We start from the raw sequence: 12,703 nt of genomic DNA, 5'->3' as shown, positions 1-12,703 counted from the left end.
TAACATGGTCAGTGTGGACTACACGAAAAGTGAATAAAATGTTTCAACTACCTGCTGAGCTTTTTCCTTACCATAAATTAATGTTAAAAGTCTTCAGTTACAGACTTATAACCCTCCTTTTGATCAACAGGCACAAAGAGAACTACAACTCAATCTTCTTCACATCTATTCACTTCCTTTCTTTCATCTTTTAACACCTCCCTTCTCCACTTCTGCTGTTTCTCCTCTTGTACTTTTCTCTTCCTGCTACCTAAGTTTTCACAGCATCCTCTTTGTCCATCCTTCACAAGAGTATCAGTATTCCTCTATCCCTCTTACTGGTAGAACACTTAAAAATTTACAAAGCACTTTCACATTTACTTGGTTCTTAGAACCTCATTTTTGGAGGATTCCAAAATCAACAAATACAAAATATGTGTAACAGTTTCTTTACAATACGTTACCCTTATAAGTAAAATATAAAATATTTTCTTATATTTTAACTCACATTTGAAGAAATTACAGTTCAAAAAAATACAGCTCAGTGATTCATCTAACACACTGGTACTCCCTCTGCTTACAACTCTACAACCTCTCCTCACCTGCTCGTCTCTTAAGACACAGCTCAGGCCTTCCCGTACTCCCAGAGCAAGAACGTTAAGCCTGTTTCAATGCTATCCTAATGTTTTCACACCAGTCTTTCAGACCACTAGAAGAACCCAGGTCTCTGGACGCCTACTCTGTAGTCTTTTCCACCAAAAACTATTTTCTTTGTTAATGTTACCCTTATTAATGCCCATTAATGATCCAGCATTTTACAAAGGCAACAGGAGAAACATTTTATGGGCAGCCAGCACTGCAGATAAGACTGTACACCAAAACATCCCTAGATTTCCTTAACAATCAAGAATTTAAGGAATGTCTCTAAATCCTCTCAAAATATCTAGATACTACCTCTTGTGGTGATGACATCCAAAGTTGCCACAGCAAAGAAGTAAAACGGCATTTCATAAACTCTAAATTAAACAATTACAAGTTTTAAGAGCTGCCTTCTGATATCCCGGAAATGTTTAGGGTTAACAATCAAAAGACAAGGGCCTTAGTCCCAATTGTACCACATATTGGCCAACTTGGGAAAGTCACTTAACCTCCCTGAATCAAATTTCCTCTTTGATAAAACTGGATAATGCCACCCACCTTTCAGAACTGTTAAGAGAATTAAATCAAAGAATGATTGCAAATCACTTGGCCTGGAACATAACAGTCAAAAAATGGTAACCCCTTTTATAATTATTTTCACGTACAACATCATTCTTGTTTTCAGAACCATGTCCCACAACACTCAACATGTTCTTCCTCGGACTTTGTAGCCAGCCAGTAACTACAATAAATGCCTTCAAGGAAGTTATCTCCATGACTTCTGGATCCCCTTCCTGGGTCACAACTCAGCCTCTAAATATAATTTAGACTATCTCACTCTCTAACATCTCTAACTCTCACTCTCTAACATCTACATTGAAGCTAAGAAAGTAGTTTGCATGGGTTGTATCTACTCAGTCCATGTACCCATGAATTTTCAATATGACTAACAGGCAATTCATAAGCCATAATTATTTTTTTTAACATCTTTATTGGAGTATAATTGCTTTACAATGGTGTGTTACTTTCTGCTTTATAACAAAGTGAATCAGCTATACATATACATATATCCCCATATCTCCTCCCTCTTGCATCTCCCTCCCTCCCACCCTCCCCATCCCACCCCTCTAGGTGGTCACAAAGCACCAAGCTGATCTCCCTGTGCTATGTGGCTGCTTCCCACTAGCTATCTATTTTACATTTGGTAGTGTATATATGTCCATGCCACTCTCTCACTTTGTCCCAGCTTACCCTTCCCCCTCCCCGTGTCCTCAAGTCCATTCTCTACATCTGCGTCTTTATTCCTGTCCTGCCCCTAGGTTTTTCAGAACCATTTTTTTTAGACTCCATATATATGTGTTTATTATTTTTAAATATATAAAGAAAATCAACTTAATGAAAAACTGAGCAATGGTTGGTTGTTTTTTATTATAGCACGGTATTTACGGTATCTTTTGAAACCATATTTAACTAAATATTTTATTCACGTAATTAGATTATGCAATAGACGTGAAGAAAAGATCTGCATGTCTAAGTTCTGCAAAATTCCTAAAAGCATGTCATGAGGCCAAAAATGGCCAACAAATTGTAATAATTTCATAATCTTTATTAAAACAATTTATCAGAAGAAGATTAGGAGCCAGTCACTCTCAAACATTAAAATTCTGTATCAATGAAAGAAAAAAAAATGACTGGAAGCTTTTGATGGCTCCATGTAACTCTCTTAGCCCTGCTGGTTAGCATTACTTCAGAGTAAAGGGACGTATTTATCATCTGAAGTACCACCAACAGAATGCCTGCCTGAGATCTAAAACAAAATAGGAAAAATCAACTACTGGCATAATAAAGATGCTTTTGAGCTATAACCTGTTTCTGATTTTAATCTCAAACCTGTAAAATGGGCTCAATTCAATGAAACTCTAAAAATAAGGGCAATTTTAAAATATTATGTGATATACATTTTAAAAATAACTGAAATTAATGTTAAAAAAAAGAGGTATAAAAAAAAGTAAGCTCATGTGTGACAGCTGGTAAGAAGCTACGTGGAGGTACAGATGGTAAAGATGTTGTGAGAAGGAAAGACCACAAACATGTGGGAGAATAAAAGTTAAGAGGACTGTAAATGGAAGACGAGCTGCTATAAAATCAGCTGCAGAACCTGATAAGGAAGAACTCCAGAATATCCAGGAGAAGAAATCCACCACTGTCACCATAAAGCACATTTGCTAAACCACATGTTCTTGAGACTAACTAGGCCTGGACTATAGCAAATCAAAAAGAACGAAACGTTACAAAATTGGAGCTAAGCAAATTTTATCACTAAAACCTAACAGTTTAATGAATGAAGTCATCAAAATATTCACTTAACAGAAAACAAGGCTCAATGATTTTCTCAAGGTTCCATTGGGAGAAAGGGGTTGCAAATAATAATAGGCCTTATAAAGCCCTGGTTTCCTCAGCTAAGTTTGACCAGTAGGACTCCAGAACTCACTGTATTTTCAGTAGAATATCTGCAAATCAATTATTAACATTTTAATTCTAGAATAATGAAACTGCAACAGGGTCTCCCAATGACATTCAGAAAAACAGCCACCTTCACTCTAACTTGATAGGTACACCTAACTCAAGGTCCAAGGTGAGCAGAGTAAGGACTAAAAAAAATAATAAATGAGGGCATCATTTGCACTAAGTGCCCCTTAAAGCAGACTGTTATTTATAAAATAAATATGATAAATACTGATCACGTATTTATCTGGGAATTTTCTGTAGCCACAAAGTGACTTCGTTAACAGCAAGGAAACAAATGAGCATACAAGTACCTGTACATACCTAATGAACATTACAAATAATATCTAGTATTTGTTGCACCCTTTCTCTGTGCTAAGGAAACACTTTTAATCCTCACCAATACCCTACTGAGGTGGGTACTTTTATTAACCTCACTTTACATGTGAGGAAACCTAGGTACATAATGGTTAAATAACTTGCCAAGGATCATAATGTTAATTATACAAATCCAGTCTTTACTACAACTATGATCAAAATCATGTTTTTGTAAGTATCATGTAATTCTACTACTGCTCTTTGCAAAGGTACCAAAACCCATTTTAACGTAACAAAACCCCCACACTTCCTTAAAATAATAATTTTTGTATAATTTATCTTGAAAATACTAGAGCCTTTTGAATTCTGAGAAATTTTTAAGCAATTAATTTTTAGCATAAAAGTTAAAGCACACTAGCCTACTCCAAGAAGTTCATCCAATACTTCAATCTAGATGACAGTTTGTCTCTTCCCAATAAGAGGGGAACATCAGCACTTCCACTAACACTGCAGCATACTGTTTTAAACTTTGCAATAAAAGCTCATCTTGTTTTATGTCATTTCATGCATAAAACTAGTCAACCCAAACTTCTCTATCCTTAGAAGGGAACAACATCACCCATAATCCTAAAACCACTTACAGTTGGCACTAGAATGCTTTAGAAATAAACAATGTGAATGTCATAAAGTAGAAAAACCCTGGACTAGAGTTCAGAGACCTGCCCACCAATCCTGGCTCGTCGCTAGCTAGCATTTTAGTCCCTTCCACTGGTCTGGGTCTCAGTCTCCTGATCTGCAACATAATCATATCCATGGTCTACTCTTCCAGCTCTAAAAGAAATGTGACTCATACACATACATCTTTTTTCCAAGCTTCCCATTCTCATTCTGTTTAGTTATTACCACTACTTTGCAGGCATTAAGCGTTATTTTTCCTTAGTTTTACAATGGGAGAAAACAGCCCATTCTAAACAAAGGTGATAGGAGAAAGCCTTCCTGACCACTGGTTTGCCATAGATGAGTCTGAAGGTGCATAATGTAAAAGCTATTATAATGTTAAAAGGTGTTAGGTTTCAATATTTTAGGCTACTGTTTTGTGTGCCAGTACTTTCTCCCTAAAGACGGATAGTAAAATTCAAGGACAATAGGGAGAAAAAATTTAATTATCCATTATTTATTCAATAACTAAGAAAGTGCCAACTGAATATATTAACACCTTTTTGCAGAAATGTTTTCTCTGATGAATTACATTTTATAGCAAAGGGAAAATACAATCTACAAAATTTTCTCATACATGTTTAAGTGCTCCCTTTAAAAAAAAAGCTTTTATTTTGTAAATTGTGAGGAACTAGTAAGATAACATATATGATTAAGAAAAGATTAAAAAGCTAGCTGTGCAATTCTTAGCTTCCTCTTCTCAGTGACATGAAGCACCTCGTGGGCTGCCACAGAGGTGGATTCTGTGGACCAACCCTGGTATGCATTTTCTATGTTCTTAACTCTCAAGGGCGTTATGCAAATACAAGATTATTAAAATTAAACTAAGCATCTGACATTAAGATTCCCAAATTTGCATACTGCTTTCTAGAGCTGCTAGCTTACCAACATCTGCCCAGTTCAACACTTAAAAAAGTTAAAATTGCATGACCTTGTAAAGAAACAGTTAAAAGCAAGGGAAAGAAAGCATGTGAATTACTTATTAATCTTCTAGAATAAATGCCAATAGCAAACTGTAATAATACAGTCCAGTCTAAATGTTAAATTGGAAGTAAGCCACTGCTATGGATGGAGAGACCTGAAGAAAAGGATCTTCAGCAGATGGAGAAGCTGCTACAAGAATTTCAAGGTGCAGTTTGAGAATCTCCAGCAAAACTAGTAACTGGTAAAACACCATCGAACGCATACATACCTTTTAAAATAAAAGATAACTGCCAAGGTCCACCTTTTGGTTGGAATGCCGAAAGAAAATGTCAGAAATCACCTCGTGACTCCAATACCCCGGCCTCTCAAAGTTCAGAACCAAGCAAGTTGTGTGCTTAAACTGCTTCTGAGCATCCTTTTTTAAATGCAACTCCCTCTCCAGAAAGTCGCTTCGCTTCAGCTGCTTGAATCCCCAAATCCCAGCACCAAAGAATCTGAGGACCCCAAGTAGTTGCAGAGGGTCTTCCAGCGCCCGCCTGCGCATCCCTTTCCACCTCGGGTTAAACTCCGGAGGTGCTCCAGTCACTTCCCCCATCCAAGCTCCCCAGTTCCCTCTCTCATCTCCGGATGAACCTCTCTTCTCGTCGACCTTGAGGACCCCCGGATCGGAGCCTTAGAGCCCCAAGTGACTTGGCGGGTGCCCCCTCCCCTGCAGCGCGCGCAAATGCCCCACAGTCTCCGGTGACCTCCCCCCCGATTCACCACGACCCATATCACGAACGCCCTCCGGCTAGCCCGGAGCGACCCCCTTCCTCTTAGGGGCCCTACGTTCCTCCAACCAGAAAAACAATTCAACGAAATGCATCAAGAGCCCACTGAGCGCAAGCTCCCACTACGCGCCGCACGGTCTGCACGGGGCTCGCGGCCCGGGTCCGCCGTCCCCCGCCCGTCGTCCTCTTCTCGGCCAGAGGGCCGGCGCTGCCTCCGCCCGGGGTGTGGAGGCGCCGGCCGGAGGCGGACTGCGCTGGGCGCGAGCACCGGGGGCCGGAGAGGCGGCCGCTAACGGCTGTGCGGGGGCCGGGGAGCACTCAACGGCCGGGCCACCGGGGACACTCACCGGTCGGGGCGCGCGGGGCGGCCTCATCCAGGGGCACCTGCGGCCAGGCAGGACGGGCCCGGACGGCGCAGTCACCGAGAGGGCGAGCCCGCCCGCCCGCCGGTCCCGTCCCGTTCCCACCGACTGCCCGAGCGGGTGCAGTCTCGCTTCCTCCGGACGTAGTCCGGGGACCCCAGCTCCGCCGGATGCCCCCGCCAAGCCCCCACCCCTTTCCCCGGCCACCTCCCCCTCTTCACCCTTTTCCCCTCCCCCCCTCCCCCCAACCCCCACCGGAATGGAAAATACCTCCCGGGGCGGGGGGCGGAGGGGGCACGCCTCTCTGAAAGGCAGCCTACCGTGACCAATAGCAGGCGGGGCTCTGGAGGGGCGGGATTCCTAACGGCCAATCCAAAGGCGTGTAGGTGAAGGCCGAAGGAGGGAGGCAGGGAGCAAGAGCGGGGAGGCCCGGGAGTCAGGGAGGTCCGGCCGCTCGGGTGCGCGCTGTGCGCGGCTGCCATTTTGGAGTCGGGCCGCTGCGACGGCGGCCGGGTCTGGCCCGGGGGAAAGGGAGGAGCCAGTCAGGTGGGAGAGAGGGGGTCACGTGAGCTTGAGAGGCGGGATAAGGCGGGCTGCGGCCGGAGGGGAGGGGTTGGCGGCGGCGAGTCACGGGGGCTGAAGAGGGTCACGTGGTCGGAGAAGGTCCAGAGGTGGGCTTGGGGGCGGAAGGTCAACCTTGAGGTGGGAGAAGCAGGAAAGCTTTGTCCCTGGTTTCAACTCTGTTAGGGAAAAGGAAAGGAAAAATGTTGAATGGAGGGCGTGAGTGCCCGGTCGGAAAATGTGAATGAGTCTCCCTAGCTCCCTCCAGCAAGGAGCCTCCCTGTTACTAAATTCCAAGATCCACGGGAACCAGGGCACTTTAATTCAAGCATTCCCATCCCCACTCCCAGCTGTCACAAACGTGACTCAATGATCAGATGGAGGAGTGTCTCCCACTTTTTGCTTGCACTTTGTATGGAAGGGCCCCCGCCCTAGAAATGGCTGAAAGAATAAAAGCGTAGTTGAGGCATTGTGCCGACGCCAGGGCAGGCCATCTGGCCTTATAGAAGCCTTGTCGTCATTCACAAACTTACCCGCCACTTCTGTGTTAGACATACCCCTGATCGTATTACAACGCCTCCAGACAGAACAAAACAAAGTTGACTATGAGACCCTGTCTAGTTCTCATCCTTATTTCAATTCATGCTTCCAGTACAGACTAAATTATACTCCTTACTAACCCACTGAAAGTGCTTCTCTTAAGGCTACCAGTGACATCCATATGATCGAGTTCAAGGATCACTTTTTCGTTCTTATATGATCTCTTTTGCAGTTGATTCTATGGACTACATCCTTTCTCTCCTCCCCAATGTACCCCTCACCCCAGTTTACCTAAGACCATAAACCCTCAGATTGTATTTCTCTTCAGTTAACCTTTATAAATCGGTTCTGTGTTGGCTTTTTAAGAGAGTCCCAGGATCTGATCCTCAGTTGGTGCATAGTCATTCTACTGCACGCTAGGTGGTCTAACCATTTTGATGGCTGAGTGTACCTTTAATGAGATCCTGATCTGCATACCTAAGTGCTTTTGGATATCTCCACTTGAATCTAATCTTGACATATCCAAATCAGAACTCAAATACTGTACTAAGAAGACCACAAACCTGCTCCTTCCCATCTGTTCTTTATCTTCTTTGATAACATTACCATTCATTCACTTAAGCAAACCAGAATCTGCGAGCAGTCCTCCAGGCTACTCCTTCACTGCTGTAACACTTCCCTACCCCTTTGAACTTTGTCATGCTGATTATATTTACTAAATGCCCTTTTGTCTCAATTTCTACAGCCACTGCCTCACCTGGGCCATTTATTCATTAGCCCAGTATTTACTAAGCATTTTACAATGTGCCAGGCATTTTTTGAGGTGCTCAGGATATAGTGGTGAACAAAACGGACAAAATTCCTGAGTAGGGTGAGACAAAGTATATATGAGTAAATTAGCAAATAAATAATTAAGGGGTGATACCCCAGTGTTCATAGCAACACTATTTACAATAGCCAGGACATGAAAGCAACCTAAATGTCCATCAACAGAGGGATGGATAAAGATGTGGTACTATATACAATGGAATATTACTCAGCCATAAAGAGGAACGAAATTGGGTCATTTGTAGAGATGTGGATGGACCTAGAGAATGTCGTACAGAGTGAAGTAAGTCAGAAAGAGAAAAACAAATATATTAACGCATATTTGTGGAATCTAGAAAAATGGTACAGATGATCTTATTTGCAAAGCAGAAATAAAGACACAGATGTAGAGAACAAATGTATGGATACCAAGGGGGTAAGAGGGGGTGGTGGGAGGAATCGGGAGATTGGGATTGACACATACACAGTATTGATATTATATATAAAATAGATAACTAATGAGAACATACTGTATAGCACAGGGAACTCTACTTAGTGCACTGTGGTGACCTAAACGGGAAGGAAATCCAAAAAAGAGGGGATATATGTATATGTATAGCTGATTCACTTTGCTGTACAGCAGAAACTAACACAACATTGTAAAGCAACTATACTTCAACAAAAATTAATTAAAAAAATAAATAAGCTATATTTCTTAAGGAAAAAAATAATTCAGGGGTGATATGTGCTATAAAGATCCCCCCCGACCCAGAAAAACAGGGAAACCTGCAAGAACCTCCTGAAGTTGTTGCCCAGCTCTTCGCGTCAATCTCCCCCAGCCCGCTCCCCCATGCCCCTCGGCCTCCCCACCCTGCTCAACACCTTCTCATCCTTTCCTCTTATTCTCGAAGAAAAGATGGCCCTGATCCTTTCAACTGGAGTGATTTTCTTTCCTTTCATCTGCCAGGACTTCCCTCTATCTTTATGTTACAGCTGCCTTAATACAAATCCCCCAACTAGGAGATAAGCTACTTTGAGGGCAGGGATCACACCTTATACATTTTTGTGCCTCCACAGGGCCTTGGCTCAGAATAGGTGCTCACAAAATGCATGTTGAAATGAACTGGTGAATCCCCTGACCCCTGAATCAGGCTGCCACAGAAGCATCTCCAGCCCAATCAGAATGGAAGGTCAGTGAGCTCATCTATTAGAGTGTAGAGGCAGTGATGCCTCATGGCAGGGGGCAGGGTAATAATGAATGAGATTACCTCTGTTGGTCCCTTCCAGGCCTGGGATTCCATGATGCTGTGCCCCATGTCGCGCAGGAGTTGCATCATAAGCACTACTTTACTTGACAGTGCCTAGTACATGTGGGCAATTTAAAAGTATTCTTTGTTTCTGATGACGAGCTTCAAACCCAGAGCACTCTGGGTGAATTGCCAGGAGAGGCCCTGCAGGAGAAGGATTGCAGTTGCCACTTGACTCTATTTCCAGGCCCTTGGGTATTGCACCCCAACAGGGAGTGAGATGTTGCCAGTTCCGACATAGTCATTGTAATTAAACCCAAGTTCTGGCAAAGGGCGGTGCGTAATTATGAAGTATTATTATGGTTTTTATCATTATTAGGCACCCAGCTGCCCAGCCCAGAAAACCACAGTAGTAAAACACAGAGAAGCCAAGCTCCTCTCCCAGCTGGCATGAATCAATACCAGGTGTATTGGCACACAGTCCTGCAGCTCCGCTCATCAAAATGAAACCTTCTGTCCCCTCTTTTTGGCAAGATAAAATTTTAAATGAATGAAAAGAGGAAATGTAAAGAAAGACCTTTGCCACCACCTCTAAATGGAGTTCCTTTTTTTCCATGTCCCCTGAATGATCTCTTCTCATCTACATATTTATTGTGTAAATCTTTTTCAACTTTATCCTTGACCTGCCAGCTTTCTAAACATCATTCTACAATGTCTCAAGAGGATGTATTAGTTAGGGTGGGAGTACAGAGTGCAGAAAAGAGTGCTTTTACTTTCAAGAAACTTATAATACAGACTAAATAATTCAGCAGGTATAGTCAGGCTTGACAAGGCATCTGCCTTTTATTGAGCACCTACTCAATGCCATACTTGGCATTTTCACATATGCTAACTGACTTGATCCACACCACCCTGCAAGGTGGGTTTTATTATCCTTATTTTCTTCAAGGTCTCAAAGACTTAGTGACAGAACTGAGATTCTAACATAAATATGCAAATTTGGTGACTGTATACTCATGGTAGATGTGTCCACACTGGGAGATGAATATAGGTATCAGATACCACCTCCTTCTGTCAAATTAAAAATGGTTTTTTGAACAAAATAGATTTTAAGCTGAGCATTGAAAGGACAATTCAGAAGTGATGCTGAGGGAATGGTGCCAAACAAGGAGGCCAAATTGGCCATAAGCCTAAAATCAATCAATAAGGAGAAAGAGTTCTTGTTCAGTGATGAGTCATATTATATTCTTCAAGTACCTTTATTATCTCAGTTCTTCCAAATGAGGAAGTCAACCCAGGTGGTACAAGGGTGGGGTGAGGATGGAGGAGGGTGGTTTGGGGAGGGAATAAGTTTTTGAATGGAGGACTCCCAAATGGCCCATAAACTGGCACATCGGGCACTGGCTTCTGAAACAACTGGAACCGTGGCAGCTTTCCCTGCTGCCTATCAGTTGTTTTTAACTGATGTATGTAGAACAATTTCTCATTCTCTTATTTCTTCTAAAACAATTGATTAACAATTTTTTAAAAACTATTTAGCACTATGTTGTACAAGGCAGTTCACTTCTATTTTTAGTGGGGTTTTTTTCAAGGAGTTTAAGATTCAATAAAATGAACCTGTTTAAAGTGTACAGTTTGATCTGTTTTGAGACACGTATACCCTTGTAACCACTATTGTAATCATGAAATAGAACATTTACATCACCCCCAAAAAGCTCCCTTGTGGCCCTTTTGCAGTTGGAATTTTAATACAACTTATATTTTGGTTACTCTAAATCTAGATCGCCAGCTTCAACCTCGCTTTCAAATTCTAGGCCCATACTTTTAGCTACCTACTTGACATATCTACCTGGATACTACACACAGGTACCTCAAATCAAACAGGACGAAAAGATAAAGCAAGTGCTTTATCTTAGCTACAAGAAAACCCCCCTCTCCTACTTCCAATTCCCTTCTCAAATCATTTTTCTGTATTCTTCAATTTGGCTGAGGTAGTCATCATCCACTGAGTCATATAAGCTAGAAAATTTTAAAAATAATCTTCACTCTTCCCTCTCTTCAACCTCCCAAAAAAGTGATTCTACTTCACACAAACATTTTGTAATCAGTCCTTTCCATTTCCAGTATCCCCATTCAGACACATCTCACTTGCACAATCACAAAAAAACTCCTGACTAGTTTCTTCATGATCCAATTCATCCACCAATCTGCCACTCTAATTTTCTTGAAAACCCAGATCTGACTGTTTAAAACCTCTACATTCAGAGACTGCCCAACTGCATACAAAGTGGCACTGAAAATCTTTCACCGTACAGTCCCAACCTCCCCTCCTGGATTCCTCTGCTCCCTGCCACATAAAGCATGCTATACATTTTCATCTTTCTGTGCATTTTCTCAGATCTCTGTCTGAAATGTGCCTCTTCCTCCACCGGGAAACTCCTCCAACTTTCACAGCCCCATTTATATGACTTTCCTCGGTAAAGTCTTCCCAGACCTCTCCAGATAAAAATAATCTTTCTGTCTGTTACACTTGACCTCCCATAGCATGCTGCACATACATTTATCACACTGAACAGACAGAGTGGTGAAATAGAACAGGAGAGCTGAGTCAGAAGATCTGGGTCTAACTTAAAAATCTCATTCACCATTTGCTGTGCATCTGAGGCAAGTCACATAACCTCTCTGAACCTCAGTTATTTAATCTATAAAATTGGGATAACACATAATAATAACCCCCTCATAAGACTCTTCTGGTGATTAAATGAAATAATTATAAATGTGAACGTGATCTGCACTATACAGATATTAGAGATATAATAACAAAGCTGTATCTTCTGATATATTGTGAGCTCCTTGAGTGCAAAACCAGCATCTGGTTATCTTTATATCCCTTCTACCTAACATAATACTCAGAGCTGCCTGTTGCCTAGACTGGTTTATGACGTAAGTTACCATTTCTTGCAGAATCATATTCTCTCTGTTTACTCTCTTAGCCTACTTTGTACAATATAAAAGCCAATCATGACATCCTCATTTCTTTTCATAATTGTTTATTGTCTTTATAATTAAATAGTTTCATCAAAGGTCTCTGAGGAAATGGAATATATAGTCTATCCATGATTAATTTTAAATGCCTTTATTTTTATTCAACAAAAACTTTTTAGAGCCATTAAATGCCAGCCCTGTTCTAGGCACTGGTCATCCAGAGGCTAACAAGAGCCTTCACAGAACTTACATTAGAGTGGGGACAGTAAGCACAAACCAACAAATAAAGATGGTAATCTGTAGAGTCAAAGGTGCTACAAATAGAACAATGTTGAGGGTGGGGCTGGTG

General features: G+C 41.9%; 1 protein-coding gene across 10 annotated transcripts in view; it reads right to left on the bottom strand.

Moving 5' to 3' along the window:
• Positions 1-6,699, bottom strand: part of SOCS5 (suppressor of cytokine signaling 5) — a 59,871-nt gene extending 53,172 nt beyond the window's left edge. For 7 of the 10 annotated variants that reach the window (XM_068564679.1, XM_068564671.1, XM_068564673.1 and 4 more), the window contains exon 1: positions 6,200-6,386. The gene's annotated coding sequence lies outside the window, so the exon portion shown is untranslated. Of the gene's footprint in view, positions 1-5,350; positions 5,384-6,199; positions 6,387-6,534 lie in introns of those variants that run through there. The other 3 variants (XM_068564676.1, XM_068564678.1, XM_068564681.1) reach the window with 2 other exon arrangements.
• Positions 6,700-12,703: the final 6,004 nt, after the last annotated feature.

The sequence above is a fragment of the Eschrichtius robustus genome, chromosome 15, assembly GCF_028021215.1.
Source record: "Eschrichtius robustus isolate mEscRob2 chromosome 15, mEscRob2.pri, whole genome shotgun sequence".
NCBI classification, from domain to species: Eukaryota; Metazoa; Chordata; class Mammalia; order Artiodactyla; family Eschrichtiidae; genus Eschrichtius; species Eschrichtius robustus.
Note: the sequence above shows the minus strand (reverse complement) of the source record. Positions and strands in the feature narration are given on the sequence as shown.